The 19,992-nt window shown below is 40.3% G+C and overlaps 1 protein-coding gene across 1 annotated transcript in view; it reads left to right on the top strand.

Annotated features, from left to right (window-relative positions):
* The window catches only part of Lmpt (four and a half LIM domains protein limpet), a 241,741-nt gene that overhangs the window by 20,748 nt on the left and 201,001 nt on the right, over positions 1-19,992 (top strand). The window lies entirely within an intron of this gene.

The raw sequence follows: 19,992 nt of genomic DNA, 5'->3' as shown, positions 1-19,992 counted from the left end.
TAGTTCCGAGAGTTTTAGTTTTTTTCGGACGTAAAGGTATTATTTCTTACATAAATAAAATTTTGTTTGTGCAATTAACATGAACAAACTTGATTTTTAAATTAGCCTCTATGTAAGTATACAAAAGTAAATTACTGTCTTATACCTTTCTTGTACCTTGGTAATGAAAAGATCTAAAAAAATCTGGGTGATAGGTATTTGTAAATATAGGTTAAAACCTAATTAGGCTTAGGACAAGTAATTTAGCTTTCTATCTTTATTCTTTGTTTTATAAATGTATTTGCTATTTTTCTAGTAGGTATGTATAAGAATTGTGTGTAAATAAATACCTATTTTCATTCCTCGAAATCAGTTCTTTTTCTAAAAATTCTGAGATTTCCTGAGATTTAGAAAATCCGTCCGTAAGCCTAAGACATAGTTTAAAAATCCCGAGATTTCAGAACAAGACCTAAGATGTAAATACAGTATAATGTAGCATGGTAAAATTTTGTAGGTAGTACAGCCACCAGCACCACCAGCATCTAACACACCGAAGCGTGCAGAAATATCTGTGACGACTCTATTTCTACGGCCAGTAGACGTGATAGATATTTTTGCACGCTCCACTGTGGCAGATATTTAATGCAGGTGACCGTATGTAAGCGTACGTTGGTTGGCCACCCCTGCAAGTGCTCTTAAGCGCTCAAGGTCGATGCACGCAATCGCAAGGATACTGAGAAGGCTGACTCATATACTATAATATTTGAGAGGAAATTTTTAAAAAGGCGTAAGTAGATTTCAATAACGCTTGACTCAGACCTTGTATGTGTTGTTATTGAGTTTAAATTCAAATTGGTGATAGTGTTGAAATATACAAATATGAAAGGTTCTTGTAGCAATCCGTTGCGAAGAAATCCTTTCGGCGCATGGCGGTTCGGTCATTGAAAAACAATGTTGGCATACATAATATATTTGCCATGTGCTTCAGGTCATACGGTGGATAAGGTCATCGAGTACGGCCGCGAGGTGGCACCAGGTCGATTACAGGGAACCCAATTTCAGCTCATTTAGACTCCAAATGCATGCCCAGTACTAGGAGATGTCCCTGCGCTTAATTAATTAAGTAAATAAAATAACCCCTTACGAGATTAAGTACTTCATTGTCTGTCTCTCTGTTTGTCAGGACCTTTTCTCTCGTACTTTTTGAAGCAAAACCAAAGTTAAGGGTATTTCCTGTTGACATAGAATCATGAAATTTGACAAAAAATATAACGCGTGGGAAGCGTCGGGAAAATGTACTGCTTCGCATATGAAAACTTTGCTTTTTATAAAAATACTATAAAATACAATCTTATTTTTTTTGTTGAAAGTCTGTGTTTTTATTGAGGACAATATATGTATAATTTGTCCGTAGAAATTCAAATAATTTATTGAATCAGGCGTTACTTTGCGGAGGTCCATATCAATGAACTAAAATAATTTCTAACAACTGGTAGCATGGTGTACGGTTGTGTCACTCTGAAGATGAGCTCTGTTTGAGTTCGAAACGCGTCAGTGTAGTGTGGTGGTGGTGATAGATGGGTTTGTGTGATTTGTATGTGTTCTTACAGTGTGGAGGTGGAGGAACTGCATGAACACGTATATTTTGCATAAGCTTAGCTATCGTAAGGTCGCGGGTGAGCAAGGAAATTATTTTAGTTCGTAGAAATTCAACTTATGCAGTGTTTTCTCATCTCTCTATACTTAGATGGCGTGAATTTATGAAACATTCTTCAAACTTGGACTCGCACAATCAAACAATAATCACGGGTATAAATTATTGCTAGAGATAACTATGTTTTGCACAAGTCCTTGCTAGCTATATTTTGATATATCTATTGATTGTCCCACTTCGCTATCTCTGCACTCAACCGCGGTATTAATAAGCTTATATTGCAACTAACAATTATCTTATCATTTATGACTCTTCAGTTCTGAGCTACTAAGTGCAGAATAACAAGAAATTGTAAAGGAAATTAATACCTACTGATACGAAAACGCACACAGGGGAGAAAGAAGATACATTTCTCAATGCGTCTGCAACACCATTTGGTATGCGTGTGTGTACCTTTGAGGGTCATTAATAAGCGTTTATTTGGAATCCGAAAACTTATTACGCATAACAGGTTTCGCATATTTTTTTTACGCCGAATCTTAAACTTGCCGAAAATTAGTTCGGCATAATTCTTTATAAGCCGAATGATTGTTTACCCGAATATTATATTAGCATAATATTAACATGGCCGAATTTTATTATGCATAGTATTGTTTAGCATTATATGTAATTTAGCAGAATTTTGATAGCCTGAAATCCTGTCCTAATCTATATCCGAAAATAAATTAAATAATATTTCTTAATTAGTGTAAGTAATAGTAAATACGAAAACGGTAAATGGTAAAAAAATATATAATTATGACTAGAGAAATACGTTATTAGGTTAGGTTAAAATTGTATTTGTAATGGAACGTACAGCCACCAGTAAAAGAGGTACAAGTAGGTATAAACAGGCTTTTTCTCCGAACTTTTAAATTTATCTGCAAGTAACTCTAGTTGCACTAACTGTACTACGTCGGTAAGCCAAGGAATTATTTGAATTAATCTCACTGGACCACCAGCTGTACTTCCAAATAACGGAACAGGTTTGACATAAAACCAGTTATAATTGCAAGAAACTCGAGCTTGCTCATGCTTTCTCCGAGTTCAGGAACCCCCCCCCCCTTCACAGCCGTTAAACCTTGACTTCTGTTTCTCCTGACTGAGGTGAGGTTAACATTTTTCGAATTCAGTCAATAGACCCTATCACTGTTCTCAGCATTTAAAAATAATAATAAATAAAATTCGGTCAAGTGCGATTCGGACAAAGTTTTTAAAACAGTTCAACAATAAGTTTTTTGTTAAAAATTCTAATGCAAGCTTTTTTTTTGCTGACTGCACTTTTGGCCCCTGGTTACAAAAGTACTCGTCAAGACGAATCAAATCAAACGAGTTCAAACTCGCGTTGCTAATAGCAACACCAAAAAACGCTGAAAAAAAACACGTCTTGTATGACGACTCCCTTTAATTTTTAACTTTATTCTAGTTTTAGTATTTACTAGCTTATGCCCGCGACTACGTCTGCGCGGATCTAGGTTATCGCGCGGTGGCGCCCTCTACCGGAATAAAAGTTATCCTATGTTGATCCTTGGGGTTTAAACTACTTATATACCAAATTTCATCAAAATCGGTTCAGTGGTTTCGACGTGAAAGGGTAACAGACAGACAGACAGACAGACAGAGTTACTTTCGCATTTATAATATTAGTAGGGATATTAGTAGGGATTGTTGTTATAGCGGCCGCAGTAATACATAATCTGAGAAAATTTGAAAGATATTTCGGCTCAAGAGACATGTAGAGCCCCGTGACGACGGACGAACAGACAGACAAACAGACAGCGGGGTCTCAATGAGGGTCCCGTTGGCACCTTTGGGTACGAAACCCTAAAAAGATGGATACCGTAAGACCGGGGTACTTTGGCCCTGAACGGTAACTTTGGCCCTTGGGCTTAACTCGGTCCTGGTTTTATTATTGCTTTGAGAATATGGCTCTTTGCCAAGTGGTTGGTGTTAATTGATCGTTCACGTTTTTATATTTTGATTTTACGTTTTATTTTACGTTTTTATGTGGTTTTCATATGGGCTAAAGTAACCCTCCAATGGGTCAAAGTACCCCGACCTTACGGTACAGATATAGTAGTTCTAAAACGTATTTTTTAATAAATACAAGCTTTTTTTGCTGACTATAATTAAGATAAGATCGTAGTTCATCTGAAAACAATCACGAACCTACCATTAACATAACGGAGTAAACAAATTATCTACTTATTTTGTTAACTTCTCCTGTCTGGTTAGCGTCCATTGTAACCACGTTATCTTTTCTGGTGGGCAATCTTGGAACTAAATATATCCAGTACTAAAACAGGATGTGTAATTGACAGTGGCGCTAGCTCTTAACGATGTATGTAAGTCGGTAGTTGTTAGGTTTATCTTTGGGGTAAGTCAATCAGCGACTTGACTCCTATTTATAGATTTATTTGCTTTAGGAGACGCAGAGAAGAACCAAACCAACAAATAAATACTTTTACATGTTGATTCAATACACAATTTTCAAAGTACACAGTGACAAAATACGCTTCTTCTGAAAAAATAGTAGATTGTACATGTGCATAAAACGCGCGATTGTATATCCACCCAAGCCGTAGGAGAGTGTTCTTAGTTAAGTCGAGAGTGAAATGGGTTTAATGTTAACAAGTTATTTTATTTCGCCTTAACCCACAAATATGAAATTTATGAGCAAAATAAATGAAAAACGCATTTTAAAAACGATATCCCATCAATCTCTTTAAGGGCCGGCAACGCACCTATCAACCCCATAACGTAACGTGATGTAGAAACTTATCAACCCCTCGTGCTGCGGGTATCCATGGGTGCTGGTGACTTCAGGTGACGCACGTGCTCATTTTCCCCTGTATTATCCATCCATTCATCCCAGCCTATATACGTTCCACTGCTGGGCACAGGCCTCCTCTCAGAACAAGTGCGCTTGGGCCATAGTTCCCCCTATTATAAAAAAAAATACAACTACGTGATAAGTTAAAAAAACAAGGATAAATAAAACAGTTTTGTTTTAAACCTTGAAACCAACTAAAATGTCTACAGATTATTTTACAAAGGCATTGAAAGAATGCAGAACATTTAGGCATTTAATCACATTTATTAACCAAATTCTCGAAATAGTCGGTTATTAATAGTATTTCTGTGAAATAAGGATCATCCTCAGACTATCCTTGTTCAAATTGTTCTTGTAAATTGAATCTTATTTGTTAGTACTAAGCTAAGTACTCGTAAAGTAGGATTCGAGTGTTACAGCTTCATGTTTTGAATCGCGAATTATTTATTTTCCTTGTATTACGTATTTAATTAAAATGACACCATTTTATGATTTGAAGGTTGTCTGGCGGCGCAAGCGCATAGGCACCTTATGGCCGGTATAGCCATGGTTTTAGACCAACTAATGTGACAAAATACCCGCGGTTAAAATACAAGGTGTTAATTAAGTAAACAAGACGAGGAGGAGGTAGGGCTGAAGACAAAGTGTTGTGGCGCGCCATGGAAAAGGCCTATGTCCAGCAGTGGACTGCTGTGGGCTGATGATTATGATGATGAATTGAGTAAATAACTGAAAACCAGAAAGTCCTTAGTGGATTATTCGCAGTAGTTATTGATAGATAGTAGATTATTACAGGTGGTAGGACCTTGTGCAAGGTCCGCCCGGATTGCTACCACCATCTTGCTCGCTAATCTTGCCGTGAAGCAGCAGTACTTGCACTGTTGTGTTTCGGCGTGGAGAGTAAGACAGCCGGTGAAATTACTGGCACTTGAGGTATCCTATCTTAGGCCTCTTGGTTGGCGGGCAGTGGTGATCTCTTTTCATCCAGAGACCCACTTGCTCGTTTGCCATCCAGTCGAATAAAAATAAAAAAAAGTTCCTTTGGCTGTGCCTTCGAAGAAACTATTGCGGTTTTTTCGCACTACTTCCTTCACTAGAGATGAAGGAAGAACCTCCGTTTATTTTTTCGCCCTTGTACCTATTGCAGTGAACCTTCAGTACTTGCCAAGGAAAAAGAGCGAAAAAATAAACGCAAGAATTCTTCGCAGATGGAATCGCGGACAAATGTTAATATTTTATGATTCATCATCATCTCAGTCGTAGGACGTCCACTGTTGGACATAGGCCCCCATAGACCTCCAGCCGCTTCGGTTGGCAGCGGCCTGCATCCACCGTGAACCCGCGGCTTTAACCAGGTCATCCGTCCAAACCCGTCCGTGATTCAAATCATGTGAAAAATTATGGTGCTAAATTAAAAAAATGTGTAGGTAGAGCAGATCACGTCATAGCTCGTAGCGTTGTATGCTAATACAGAACAGCTCTTCTTGGAAGTTGGTCAGACAATTGTCATGACGCCATGACACCTTAGTTTCAATGCGTGCCTTATTTAGTACAATAAGCAATGCTTATTTATAAATTCCATTACAGAAAGGTTTACCTACTAACAAAATAAATGCTAGAAAAGAACAGTTCTACTCATAAAGCGTTCCTTAAATTGTTATACATTTCCATCATTGAGGTTTAGTTATTTTCAGGGTTCCGTACCAGAGGGTAAAAACGGAACCCTATTACTAAGACTCCACTGTCCGTCTGTCTGTCTGTCACCAAGCTGTATCTCATGAACCGTGATAGGTAGGTAGACAGTTGAAATGTTTACAAATGATGTATTTCCGTTGCTGCTCTAACAAAGAATACTAAAAACAGAATAAAATAAATATTTAAGTGTTGCAAAAAACTTGTTGTATGAGAATACAATAACGGCAACAGGTAGACGCTTGAAATATTCACAGAATATTTAGTTGTACACATTCAATTCCAAACTAAAATATTCTCTTTCACAAGAAAAATCCTACGATGCCTCAGAAAGGCATTGGTGTCAAATTTGTAATCCTCTTTTTCCGTCGGGGGTCAAAATACCTACACACGAAGCCCTTTGCCTGATATGAAATGATCGGCTGAATGATAGGATAATATTACGTGACAGATTATAAGACTAGACGCTGCCCGCCATAGATCCATAGGTCCAACAGTTGAATTGAAATTCCGGGACTTTCACTAAAATTCTCATGGAAGTTCCCTAAAATTACATCGTAGTTCTCATTGGCTTTGCATTAAAACAGCCCAGCAAAATTTTATCCCTATCCCGTGGTAATATTGGGATACAAAGTAGCCTACGTGTTACTCCACACGTCCAGCTATCTACAAACCAAATTTCATCCAAATCCGTCCAGCCGTTTTAGCGTGAAGAATTAACTAATACACACACACACACACACACACACACACACACACACACACACACACACACACACACACACACACACACACACACACACATACTCACAAACTTTCGCATTTATAATATTTGTAGGATTATAAAAAAAGCCGTGGTGGCCTAGTGGTTTGATCTGTGGCCTCTCAAGCAGAGGATCATGGATTCAAACCCCGGCTCGCAACTCGTAAGTTTTTCAACATTCATGTAATTTGAAATTTACCACGAGCTTTACAGTGAAGGAAAACATCGTGAAAAAACCTGTAGCCTGCGAAGTAGTTCAATGGTGTGTGTGAAGTTTCCAATCCGCACAGGGCCTGCGTAGGAACTACCGCCCAAGCCCTCTCATTCTGGGAGGAGACCTGTGTCCAGCTGTGGGTCGTATATAGGCTCGGATGATGATGATGATGAGATTATAATCGAGTCACTCGATAAGTGATGTAATGAATGGCATATGTTATTACTGTGACAACAATGCCTGTCCTTGTCTGGAGAGCTACAATGTGCCCACGCATGTTTATGTTGACGATGTTTTTGTAAACACATGCCACCGTAGAAATTATCTCATCATAGATATATTGATTTTGTTGAGTCTACTGAGAAATAAAACCGTTTCTACCACTACTGTTTGGCATAACATCACAACATTAATGTTTTCACACACACACACACACACACACACACACACACACACACACGAACACACACACACAAACATCACGCCTGTATTCCCAAATGGGGTAGGCAGAGCACACGAAACGTTACCGCTTCGGAGCCACTTTTAGCAATTTTATGTTTTAAGTTTGACAAATACAATAGTTACAGGTTGCTAGCCTATCGCCTACGGTGTACCTTAACCTATATCCTCAGTCGCCTCTTACGACATCCACGGAAGAAATGGAGAGGTGTACTTCTAACCCGACACCACACCACCACACAAGGTGCTTTCGATGGAAAATATTCCTGTGCTGTTAGTTAATTTCAGGGTTTCCTTTTAAACGTTATCATGCTAAACCAATTCTTTGTCCGAGGAAGGTGTCAGCTCCGGTCCCCTATGACGTCTACGACCCTCTTTGTTATTGCTATTATTTAGATTTATCTACCGAACCTTGAATTTTCTATAAATAATTTAAATAATAAAAGCAGACTGTTGTATGAATAATGTTCATTACTGTTGTCATAGACCTCCACCATAGACCTTCAGTTGTTAGAAGCGGCCTGCATCCCCCGTGAACCCGCGGCTTTAACCAGATCACCCCTCCATCTCCTCGGTATGGACGTCTTACACTGCGCTTTACTTTTTGTCGTATTGTTATTTATTCAGTATATATTCCATATACGTGTCCATACGTGCTTACGTGCGCGTTTCATAGACGTGGTCCTTGACTTTTGGCCTCTTGGCGAGGCACAGAGTCACGCAACGAGCTATGGAGAGAGCTATGCTGGAGTTTCTTTGCGCGATAGAATCCAGAATATCAAAATTCGTCGAAGAAACAAAGTCATCGACATAGCTGTAAAAATATGGAAGTTGAAGTGGCAATGGGCGGGCAACATCGCTCGAAGGACAGATAACCGTTGGGGGAGAAAAGTTCTCGAGTGGCGAACGCGAACCGAAAGACGAAGCGTGGCAGGCGTCCCACTAGGTGGACTGACGACATCGAGAGAGTTGCGGGAAACCGGTGGATGCATGTGGCGAGTTGTCGTTCATTGTGGCGTTCTAAGGGGGAGGCCTTTGTCCAGCAGTGGACGTCTTCTGGCTGATGATGATGTTTTTTTTCATGTTTCTTACATAATGTGAGTAAATAATTATTTCAAATACGTAAAATTCTATTAAGTTTTATTTGCACTTGTGAGTGCACGCAAACTTCCAGGAATAGTTCTACCGGATTCGCTTTGCAGTTTACATTCTTTTGAGAAGCAAAGATCGTTCGAGGCAATTTTCTGCCCTACATCTTTTTAAAGGCCAACGTTCGAATTTAAATTTGTCTGCTGATGCATTTTGGTCCTCTGAGACCTTCGCGACTTGGAGGAAACAAGGGTTAGCTTCATAGAAATAGCAATAAGTAAACTTGAACTATACTTGGGAGCAAAGAAATCGAGGCAATCTTGCAATTTTTACGTTGATTTTTATGTTTTTTAGGCCGTAAGTGTTATCATGGAAACGTAAAAAATTACAAGGGTGGCTCGATTTCTTTGCTCCCAAGTGTATTATTGTGCGGGTTTCCTGTCAAAATCAATCAAAAATCAACACACGTTTTTTTCGTATTATCATAGAATTAAATCCAATTAATATTGTAAACTGAAGCCGTGCGTGATGGCCTAGTCTCAAGCAGAGGATCGTGGGTTCAACCCCGGCTCGCACCTCTACCTCTGAGTTTTTCGAAATCATGTGCGAAATTACATTTGAAATTTACCACGAGCTTTACGGTGAAGGAAACCATCGTGAGGAAACCTGAACAAACCTATGCAATTCAAAGGTGTGTTAAGTTCCCAATCCGCATTGGAATGGACTTGCATGGGTCCTACACTACGTCAAAGTCAAAAAAGTCAAAGTCAAAATATCTTTATTCAATTTAGGCTATAACACAGGGCGGACACGCCATACAAAATACGCGTTCTTGAATCTACATAGGCACGACGACGTCTGTACACGCGTCAATGTGTGCGTTAGACACACAGGGCTGACTATCGCAAAACCCTAGTACTATAGGGTATGTAGGTATGGCTTAGATGTGTAAATAAATGTAATCGTTAATCATATATTTTTATTCAAACCTACTTAAAATGTGTCTGTCTATGTATTTAAGCATTATTATTTTACATTACAATAAATATATGACTACAAACTTGAACGAATTATTCGGTACCTAATTAGTTATTTCATGTATTAATCGCGATACTTTTAGACAATTTGTTATATAATTAGTATAGTGTGTGTAGATAAGATATATACTGGTCTATTGATAGGAGAGAATTAACAAATCAATTTTACAAATAACTACATACTAATATAAGGCGTCTATTTATACATTATAGGTACACACTTTTAAACCTAGGTATTGGTTATTTCCTCAGTTACCTAATACCTAAATACATTGTACATGTTGCTAATTAAAGTTGGTTAGGTACCTTACCTACCTTTTTTCGTCCTTCGGAAATCGAAAAAAACTCTTTTTCTTATCTTTGGCTGTTGACAAACACCCATACAATGCACAGTACCTATATCACCATTTCGCAAAGTTATTGCTCCCGAACTTAGTGCCGTGCGACGATGTGACCGACATACATCGCGTCGCGCGCCCGACTGCTTTCCTGCGGTTTTCCTGCAATCTGCGCTTGAGGGGTGGGGTAACTCGAACCGGTGCGGGGCGGAGCGTGGCCATTCTGTACGTCAGTACTGTTATATATTCTGTGGCTATAACAAGCACTTACGAATGTAAAAAAGAACTACCACCGGTTCGGAAAAACCTCTGTTGAGAAGAATCCGGCAAGAAACTCAACGAGGTATATATATATTTTAAACAGATACAATATTATTAAATGAAATCTATAACATCACAAGATTTAACACAACTTTATTTTTAACACAGTAGGTTCGCTATTTGAAGGGATCGCCAATGCGGATCGGAACTATTTCGTTTTCCCGTCTGTGGTTCCATTCAAGGACTCGTCTGCTCCACCGTTCATCGGTCCTGCGACAGACGTGGCCAGCCCAACGCCACTTCAGCGAACTAATTCATTGAGCAACGTAGGTGACTTTCGTTCTTTGTCGGATAGTCATCATCATCCCAGCCTATATACGTCCCACTGCTGGGCACAGGCCTCCTCTCAGAACAAGAGGGCTTGGGCCATAGTTCCCACGCGGGCCCAGTGCGGATTGGGAACTTCACACACACCATTGAATTGCTTCGCAGGTTTGTGCAGGTTTCCTCACGATGTTTTCCTTCACCGCAAAGCTCGTGGTAAATTTCAAATGTAACTCCGCACATGAATTTCGAAAAACTCAGAGGTGCGAGCCGGGGTTTGAACCCACGACCCTCTGCTTGAGAGGCGATAGGTCAAACCACTAGGCCACCACGGCTTGTCGGATAGTGGATGTTTTAAATATACATTATGTTCTTTTATTCTTATTTGAAAAGAAAAAAAAGAAAAAACATTTATTCGTGACATTTACAAAGCAGATAAAAAAATAAACATAGAAATCGAGACAAATTTTGTCACGAAATGGTCCCAACTCAGCATGATGTCAACTTCCGTTGGAACTATTTCAGCAAATACACTTCAATACGTCGATAGGTAGTATTAGACCGACTGCCTAAACTCTGTTATGTCATACTAGAGTTCACCCGCGGCTTCGCACGTGTAAACTATTTGATCTGGTACAATTGAAATTCCGGGATTTTTATAAATTTGCCTGAGAATTCCCAAAATTTATATCGTGGTCTTCATTGAGGCTGTATTAAGAACAACTGTCCAAAATTTAAAGACTATAAACTCGTTGTAATTTCAAGATTTGGTCCCTATCCCGTGGGAATATCGGGAGAAAAAGTAGCCTATGTGTTGTTACAAACGTGCAGCTACATACATACCAAATTTCATGACTCTAAGCCCAGCGGTTGTAATTTCAAGATTTAATCCCTATCCCTTGGAAATATCTGGATAAAAAGTAGCCTATGTGTTATTCCAAATCCGTCCAGCCGTTTTAGCGTGAAGGAGTAACAAACACACACACACACACACACACACACGGCAAAACTTCCGTCCGTCCTATAATGTTAGTAGGATATTTGAATTCATATTCTTTCGAATACACATACTCATGTAGGCAGCCATACGTGTCCTACTCGTACATTACCTACCTATACGCGATAAAATACCGACACGCTCTTGGCCGGTTTTCATAATTAACTTTACTATGATTTCTTTGACAGATGTATGCAATGTCAATATGAAATTAGAAGCACAAAGGTTGCACCCTGATACGCGTTTCAGTTTCTTTGACTGTGCCCTTAGTGTAGGTTTTCGGTTACAAAATACGTCTCGTTCGCGTTCGCGTTAAAATCTCAATTTGTATGCAAACACGAACAGCGCCTCTAGTGGAACGTTTGCGATGTTCGTGTTTCCATACAAATTGAGATTTTAACGCAAACGCGATCGAGACGTATTTTGTAACCGAAAACTTACACTAAGGGTACAGCACTATCACTATTCATAATACCAACGATAGCGTAACGCAAAACTACGTTTTCATTCACAAAAATCGGACGTAAGCAAATTGTTGACATCCCGCTTGCAAATATGGATTTATAGGAGCTACTTATCAGCTACCGGGGTGCAATGTTATCTTTGTAGACTAGTAAATTGATATAGTGTGATAAGAACACTAAACGTAAGTAGTTATGTAAGATCATAATGAAGGTCACTGTGCGTGTTTGTCTATATTAAACTAAATTAAAATGGTCGACTCTAGTTGCCGCTTTAAAAGAATCGTCCAAGTGCGAGTCGGACTCGCACACGAAGAGTTCCGTGCCATCTATACGTACAACATTAATTAGACATTAGCAAAAATCGGCAAAAAAATCACGTTTGTTGTAAGGAAGCCCCCCTTAAATATTTATTTTATTCTGTTTTTAGTATGTGTTGTGAAAATTTCAATGTCTAACTATCGCGGTTCATGAGATACAGCCTGGTGACAGACGGACGGACGGATAGCGAAGTCTTAGTAATAGGGTTTCCGTTTTTACCCTTTGGGTACTGAACCCTAAAAATAATATCTTGGGACAAATTACATAAATTGACCTAGCCCCAAACTAAAGCTAGCTTTGGGCACAGATTAAGTAATAGTAACAGAACAAGCTATGGGTGCTAGATAATGAATCATCATCATCATCATCAGCCAGAAGACCCCTTAGAATTCTTACGATGTCGTCAGTCCACCTAGTGGGAGCCCTGCCAACGCTTCGTCTTCCGGGTCGCGGTCGCCACTCGAGAACTTTTCTCCCCCAACGGTTATCTGTTCTTCGAGCGATGTGGCCCGCCCATTGCCACTTCAACTTGCATATTTTTAAAGCTATCTCGGTGACTTTAGTTCTTCGACGAATTTCCGTATTACGGATTCTATCGTGCAAAGAAACTCCAAGCATAGCTCTCTCCCGTTGCGAGTCTCTGAGCCTCTCCAAGAGGTCAACAGTCAAGGACCACGTCTCAGAGTCATAAGTCATCACTGGCAACACACACTGATCGATGACTGTCTTCAGGCCCTGCGGAATATTGGACAAGAAGACATTACGAAGTTTCGTACGCGTAGTTTAAATTAAAACAAAGAACTGACACAAAGATTTGCTGGACGACCCTGTGCGGTGATGACTCCATCTTTAATTTAATATACCTAACCTTTTATAAATACTTATCTAACAAATAGATAGAATAACCACAACAACAAATAACTTTGCCGTGGGATTCTATCATCATCATCATCATCATCATCATCATGTCAGCCGAAAGACGTCCACTGCTGGACATAGGCCTCCCCCAAGGCTCTCCACTCAGACCGGTCTTGTGCTTTTCGCATCCACCGCGATCCCGCTCAAAAAACAAAAGCTCAAAGCTCAAAGTCACTCAAAGGGCTATGGAGAGGGCTATGCTCGGGGTTTCTCTGCGGGATAGAATCAGAAATGATGATATCCGCAATAGAACTAAGGTTACCGACATAGCTCGAAGAATTGCGAAACTGAAGTGGCAATGGGCGGGGCACATTGCTCGCAGGACTGATGGCCGATGGGGTCAAAAGGTTCTCGAATGGCGTCCGCGGACCGGGAGACGAGCTGTCGGTAGGCCTCCAACAAGATGGAGCGACGACCCGGGATTCTATCATATGCAAGAAATACAATCCAGCAAAGCACATAATTGTTTTTAAATATTTGTTTACCAACTGGCCCTATACTGCGAAGTGCAAATGTCGAACTTCGTATCCTGCCGTCCCGCTGACGCTTATGTTATTTAATACAAGAGTGAGAGGGACGGTACGATACGAACTTTGATTTTCGAATTTCGTAGTAGCGCCCCAGAATATCAATTTCACGGAACAACTGTTACATCATTTGAAAGCTTAAAAATACATGCTTAATTTTTGTTCAATTCGTAAGTTCGCAAGACCGGCAGATTGTTGATTTGGGACCATTACGTGACATGAAAGAATGGAAGATAATAAGGTGACCCGGGGCTATTGTAGCTGGGGGATATTGTATCTGAGCTGTCTGATGGCGTCCTAACGACGCCATGTTCTTCTCGGCCGTTTTATTTATTTATTTATTCATAATAAAGACTTACAGTATACATACACCAAAGCGTCTCTATTAAATTTACGTTGTGCTCGCCAGAAGACTGTCTTCACACAACACACATGAACATGGCGAACATGGCGTCGTAAGGCTCAGATACAAATATCCCCCCAGCTACAATAGCCCCGGGTCACCCTTACGTACATTTATTCCCAACACAAGATACAATAACAATATTATCAAGTACAAATACTCGTAGACAACACGAAGGGAAGTAAGTATGTGCCATTGCGGTTGTGAATCGGACACTGGCTCAGCTCAGCATAATGCTGAAGCGTTAATAAACACTCCAGCAACCACCAAGGGAAATAGGGATTCATTTTTTTATAAGTATTAAAAAACCGGTCAAGAGCGTGTCGGACACGGCCGAAATAGGTTCCGTAGCCATTACGAAAACAATAAGTAATATTTTTCTAAGGATTTCGTATTTTATGCGGAATCTTCCAAGTTTAGGTATATTTTGTAGGTACCTTAGGCTGCTATATACTCTTAAACTACTAATAATTATCAAGCAAACTTAGCCGTTATAGTTTCCTTGAAAGTTTGATATACTTACTACCATCCTGATTTTTTTCACCGGTTTAGATTTTATAGGGGGGGGGGGGGACGCTCGATCACTGAATCAAAAAAGCAAACCCTACAATAATAAATAAAATAAATGGTTTTAAAAGACCTATCCAACGATACCCCACATTTGGATTTGTAAAAAAAAATCACACGACGGATGGACACGGTTGGATGAGTAAAAAAAAATCACCTCCACTTTACGTACACTTATTACAGCTTTCTAGCATTGATAGCCGCGGACGGACGGACAGACAGACAGATAGACATGGCGAAACTATAAGGGTCCCGTTTTTGCCATTTTGGCTCCGGAACCCTAAAAAAGATAGTTGTGTAGTTAAGGCATGCTGCATGCGGCGACCGCAAAAGTGTAAAGAACACGGTAGTCGGCCGCATTCGGCGATCGACAGCTGCCACGCCGCCTTAATATGGCCGCCGCAGTAGACGTACAGGCTAATGTAAAGACGACGTTCGTTCGCCGAAGTAGTTTGAAACAAATTCGGCGACCGCATTAGGTGAAAGACGCAGTGTAAGTGCCGCTTTTAGTGCACAAATATTTCCGATGCTTTATACAACAGTCGGAGCGGAATGAACGAGGAATGTTGTCCTAACCTAAAGCATTGACTTTCCGCACACCAAGTTGGGTCGAGTCAGTTGTGGGTCGGCAAACTGGATTCTTGTGTAGGTATATTGCATAAACTTAATATTACTAGTTCATGGCATATTGTAATACTGACACCACAGATTATAATGACGGAATTATAGACCGATTTTTAACAAGCTTTAATTTAAGTTGCAATATGTATTATGTATGTGCGTGCGGGTCAAATGACGACCGGACGACCGGATGGCCAAGTGATTAGAGAACCTGACTACGAAGCTTGAGGTCCCGGGTTCGATTCCCGGCCGGGGCACATATATGTATGAATAATACGTATGTATGTTTGTTCTCGAGTCTTGGATGTTTAATATGTATTTATCTATAGTATGTTTATCCGTTGCCTAGTATCCATAGTACAAGCTTTGCTTATAGTTTGGGACTAGGTCAATTGTGTCAAGTGTCCCATGATATTTATTTATTTAAAGTAAAATAATGTATGCCTATATTAAGTGAAGCTAATTCCGTATAATTTGTTACAGAATAATTAGACTTGTTTAAGTATAGTTTTCTAGCAAAGTAATTAGGTTATGAGATTGCTGTTGCCTGGTAGATAATTGCGCTGTAGATTATTAATAATAGAATTAAAAAGTGTTACTTGTTTGTTTACAAGCTTTTATTTAATTCGCAATGTTTGTTATTACCCAACATAGCGTTTATTTAACGGCTATTGCGGTCATTATCAATTTTATGATTGAAATTGGGGTTTTATTCCGCGCACCTTGATTTTGGATAAGCTCGATATTTTGGCACAGTTGCATGCGTCATGATCACGAGCCGAATTTAAATCATAACATTTGTTATTATACCCAAATTGTCATACATCTCGCAAGTCTAATTTCGATCAAAGAGCAAGTGGGCCCATCTTGCTCGCTAATCCTGCCGTGAAGCAGCAGTGCTTGCACTGTTGTGTTTCGGCGTGGAGAGTAAGACAGCCGGTGAAATAACTGGCACTTGAGGCATTCCATCTTAGCAACGCATCTGCAATACCCTGGTGTTGCAGTTGTCTATGGGCGGTGGTGATCTCTTACCATCAGGAGACCCACTTGCTCGTTTGCCATCCAGTCGAATTAAAAAAAAAAAAGTGGGACATCTGATGGGAAATGAACACCACTGCCCATGAGTATCAACTACTCAAGGAGTCATTGGTCCGTTGCCGGCCTCCTCCCGCAAATTCCGAAATTGTGTCCGCAAATAAAAATATGGAGAGGATTACTTTTTTTAATTGTTACAAAAGCATATAATTAGCCCCTTCCAAATGTACGTAGTATATGCTATACCACTTTTAAACTACCAATTTCACAGCAACATCAAGTACACAAAAAACCGACCGAAAGCCGGAAGTCAACTGATAAATTGTTTTTTTTGTGTTTACATAATTATTTAGTTAATGTAATGCTTATAAATTATAAAGCTTATGTAATAAGTATCTTCCAAAAAAAGATTTCCAAGAAAAAAGAACTCCGAGCAGAGCTCGATCGCCCAGGTACCAATGAACAATATGCCATTGACCTCTAGACACCGCCAACCCTAAAATATCGTGACAGAGTCCATTAAAAATGCGTAATTGGCGGCGTATCGTACGACAAGCGTTAATTAAATTTATTTACGAAATGTCCTTTTGTATATTCATGTGTACTTACTCAATTTGCGACCCCATACACACACAATGTCGCATCATAAAAACGCAAGCGTCGTTGATATAAGTAAGAGATATGATTGATCCTACTACAATACAATACAATGACTCTTTATTGCACACCAACACATAGCAAGCAGTAGGTACAGAAAACTCAGGTATATGGCGACCGGATGGCCAGTGGTTAGAGAACCTGACTACGAAGCTTGAGACATCAAGCACAGAATATATAAGTACTAACATATAGAATGGCCACGCTCCGCCCCGCACCGATTCGAGTTACCCCACCCCTCAAGCGCAGATTGCAGGAAAACCGCAGGAAAGCAGTCGGGTGCGCAACGCGATGTATGAGTATACGAGGGCGACACTGAAAGTTTTTAGAACTGGCCACTTGTAAACAATATAATAAAAAAGTAAGTTTAAATTTTGAAAATGTAACTCTTTGCCAATATTATTGAGTACATATTTCATTCATTTGTCATTTGTTTTACGATTTGGCGGCAAATTGAAAATTGTCTGTGTCACGTCAACATGAATTTAACGCGAGAAAATTTTCGTGCAATGATTTTTTAAGACTTTCGATGTCATTTAAGTCAACAAGAAAGCTATGATAGACTTCGATTGGCCTTTCATGATGAAGCCCCATCTCATGCGACCATTTACAACTGGTTTAATGAGTTTAAACGTGGTCTCACTAATCTCACCGATGATCTGCGTGAGGGACGGCCTTCTACGGCGACGACTGAAAATAACATCAGTGTTGTGCGGCGTATGATAGAGACTGTCAAAAGATCAAAAGAGTGATGTATCAGCAGATTCGGACAAGCTTAGGCATCGGTATGAGTAAAATCCTCCATGAACATTTAGCGGTCAGGAAGCTTTGTGCAAGGTGGATACCTCATAATTTGACCGAGGCCCAAAAACTCCGTCGGGTTGATTGGTGCCGTGAAATGATTCAAAGATTTAACGGAGGCGACTCAAATGCTGTTTTCGACATAATTACGGGTGACGAAAGCTGGGTTTACTGTTATGATCCAGAAACCAAGAGACAGTCTGCTCAATGGGTGTTTCATTTCGAGGAGTTGCCAACTAAAGTGAAGAGAGGTCGAAGCGTGGGAAAAAAGATGGTGACCTCGTTCTTCGGAAGGACAGGTCACTATGCGACAATTGTTTTAGAGGATCAAAAAACAGTTACTGCAGAGTGGTACAATAACAATTGCTTGCCACTTGTATTGGAAAAAGTTCGGGAGAAACGACCTCGAAGTAGGATCCTTCTTCACCACGACAACGCCTCGTCGCACACCGCCAGGCGAACGATCGACCATTTAGTGACGCGATTCATACGCGATAGCCCTCATTGTACCCATTCCATTTTAACCGCGCGCTTCAGTGGCGCTGAAGTAATAATTGCACACGGGCGCTACATGGGCTAAAGACGCCGCTGTCAACACGTTCTATCATTATTATTATTTGTCCAGAAGGTGTAAACACGTTGCTTAGGCTGAGACGATGATGATGATGATGATAGTTACAATCCATGCGAGATTGAACGGGTCATTTCCCGCCGCCTCCCGGCCGATTGGGCAGCAAACGGTGCGCCTGACAGCTCGCACTGTCTGGGGCAATTAAGCTTTACTGCAACTGAAGGACATACATAATAACATATTATATGTTCAGGGTGTCTAACCATGGTGATTTAAATTCAAGGGTCGATTCTATACGTACTAGCATAACTAAGGTACTTTTGTTTTGATAATTTATTGATCGTCAAAGTTTAATCGTTTAATCGTTAAATCAGTGTATCAGACATGGCGGTGTTATCGCTGTCTCTTGGTACGGCGACGTTTAAATATTTTTGACAATTATTTGACATCTCTTATATAAACATCTATCAACGTGCTGTCAATTTTGTATTGTATCGCATACATTGAAAATTTCATTCAACATGTATGTATGAAAAATAAAATTAACAGTGATCATGTTTTGCCACTGTCGGCCGTGGTGGCCTAGTGGTTTGACCTATGGCCTCTCAAGCAGAGGATCGTGGGTTCAAATCCCGGCTCGCACCTCTAAGTTTTTCGGAATTCATGTGCGAAATTACATTTGAAATTTACCACGAGCTTTACGGTGAAGGAAAACATCGTGAGGAAACCTCCACAAACCTGCGAAGCAATTCAATGGTGTGTGTGAAGTTCCCAATCCGCACTGGGCCCGCATGGGAACTACGGCCCAAGCCCTCTCATTCGAGAGGAGGCCTGTGCCCAGCTGTAGGACGTATATAGGCTATACGCACATGAATTTCGAAAAATCAGACGTGCCAGCCGGGTTTGAACCCACGACCCTCTGTTTAAGAGGCGATAGGTCAAACCACTAGGCCACCACGGGTTCTTTCGTGTTTCATCATCCACTTTCAAGATCCACTGCTGAACAAGCGGCATAATGGACGACAGCTCGCGTCACTTGCATCGTCCCCGGTAGCCCGCAACTCTCACGATGTCAATGAACTAAAAACAATTAATTTGCCCACCCATGATCTTATGACAGCTCCATCTAAGCAACCAATGTGTGTTCATGCAGCTCCTTCATCCGGTTCGAAGGACCATGGTCAAATTTACAGGTCAATGAAAGTAGTCAAAATCCCGCTGTTATTACATGACATGTTCTTAGGTGCGTGACCTCAAGTCTGGGGACACTACCTAATACATAAAGTTCGCAAGCTTTTATCTAAGTCCGCTCGCAATATAATAACTCTTTATTGAACACCAACACATATATTTAGTAAGCAGTACAGAGAACACAGATAATTATATAGAGACACCTATAGAGCAGGGTTTCTTAAAATGGGGTCCACGTAT

This window comes from Choristoneura fumiferana, chromosome 12 (assembly GCF_025370935.1).
Source record: "Choristoneura fumiferana chromosome 12, NRCan_CFum_1, whole genome shotgun sequence".
Classification (NCBI taxonomy): domain Eukaryota; kingdom Metazoa; phylum Arthropoda; class Insecta; order Lepidoptera; family Tortricidae; genus Choristoneura; species Choristoneura fumiferana.
Note: the sequence above shows the minus strand (reverse complement) of the source record. Positions and strands in the feature narration are given on the sequence as shown.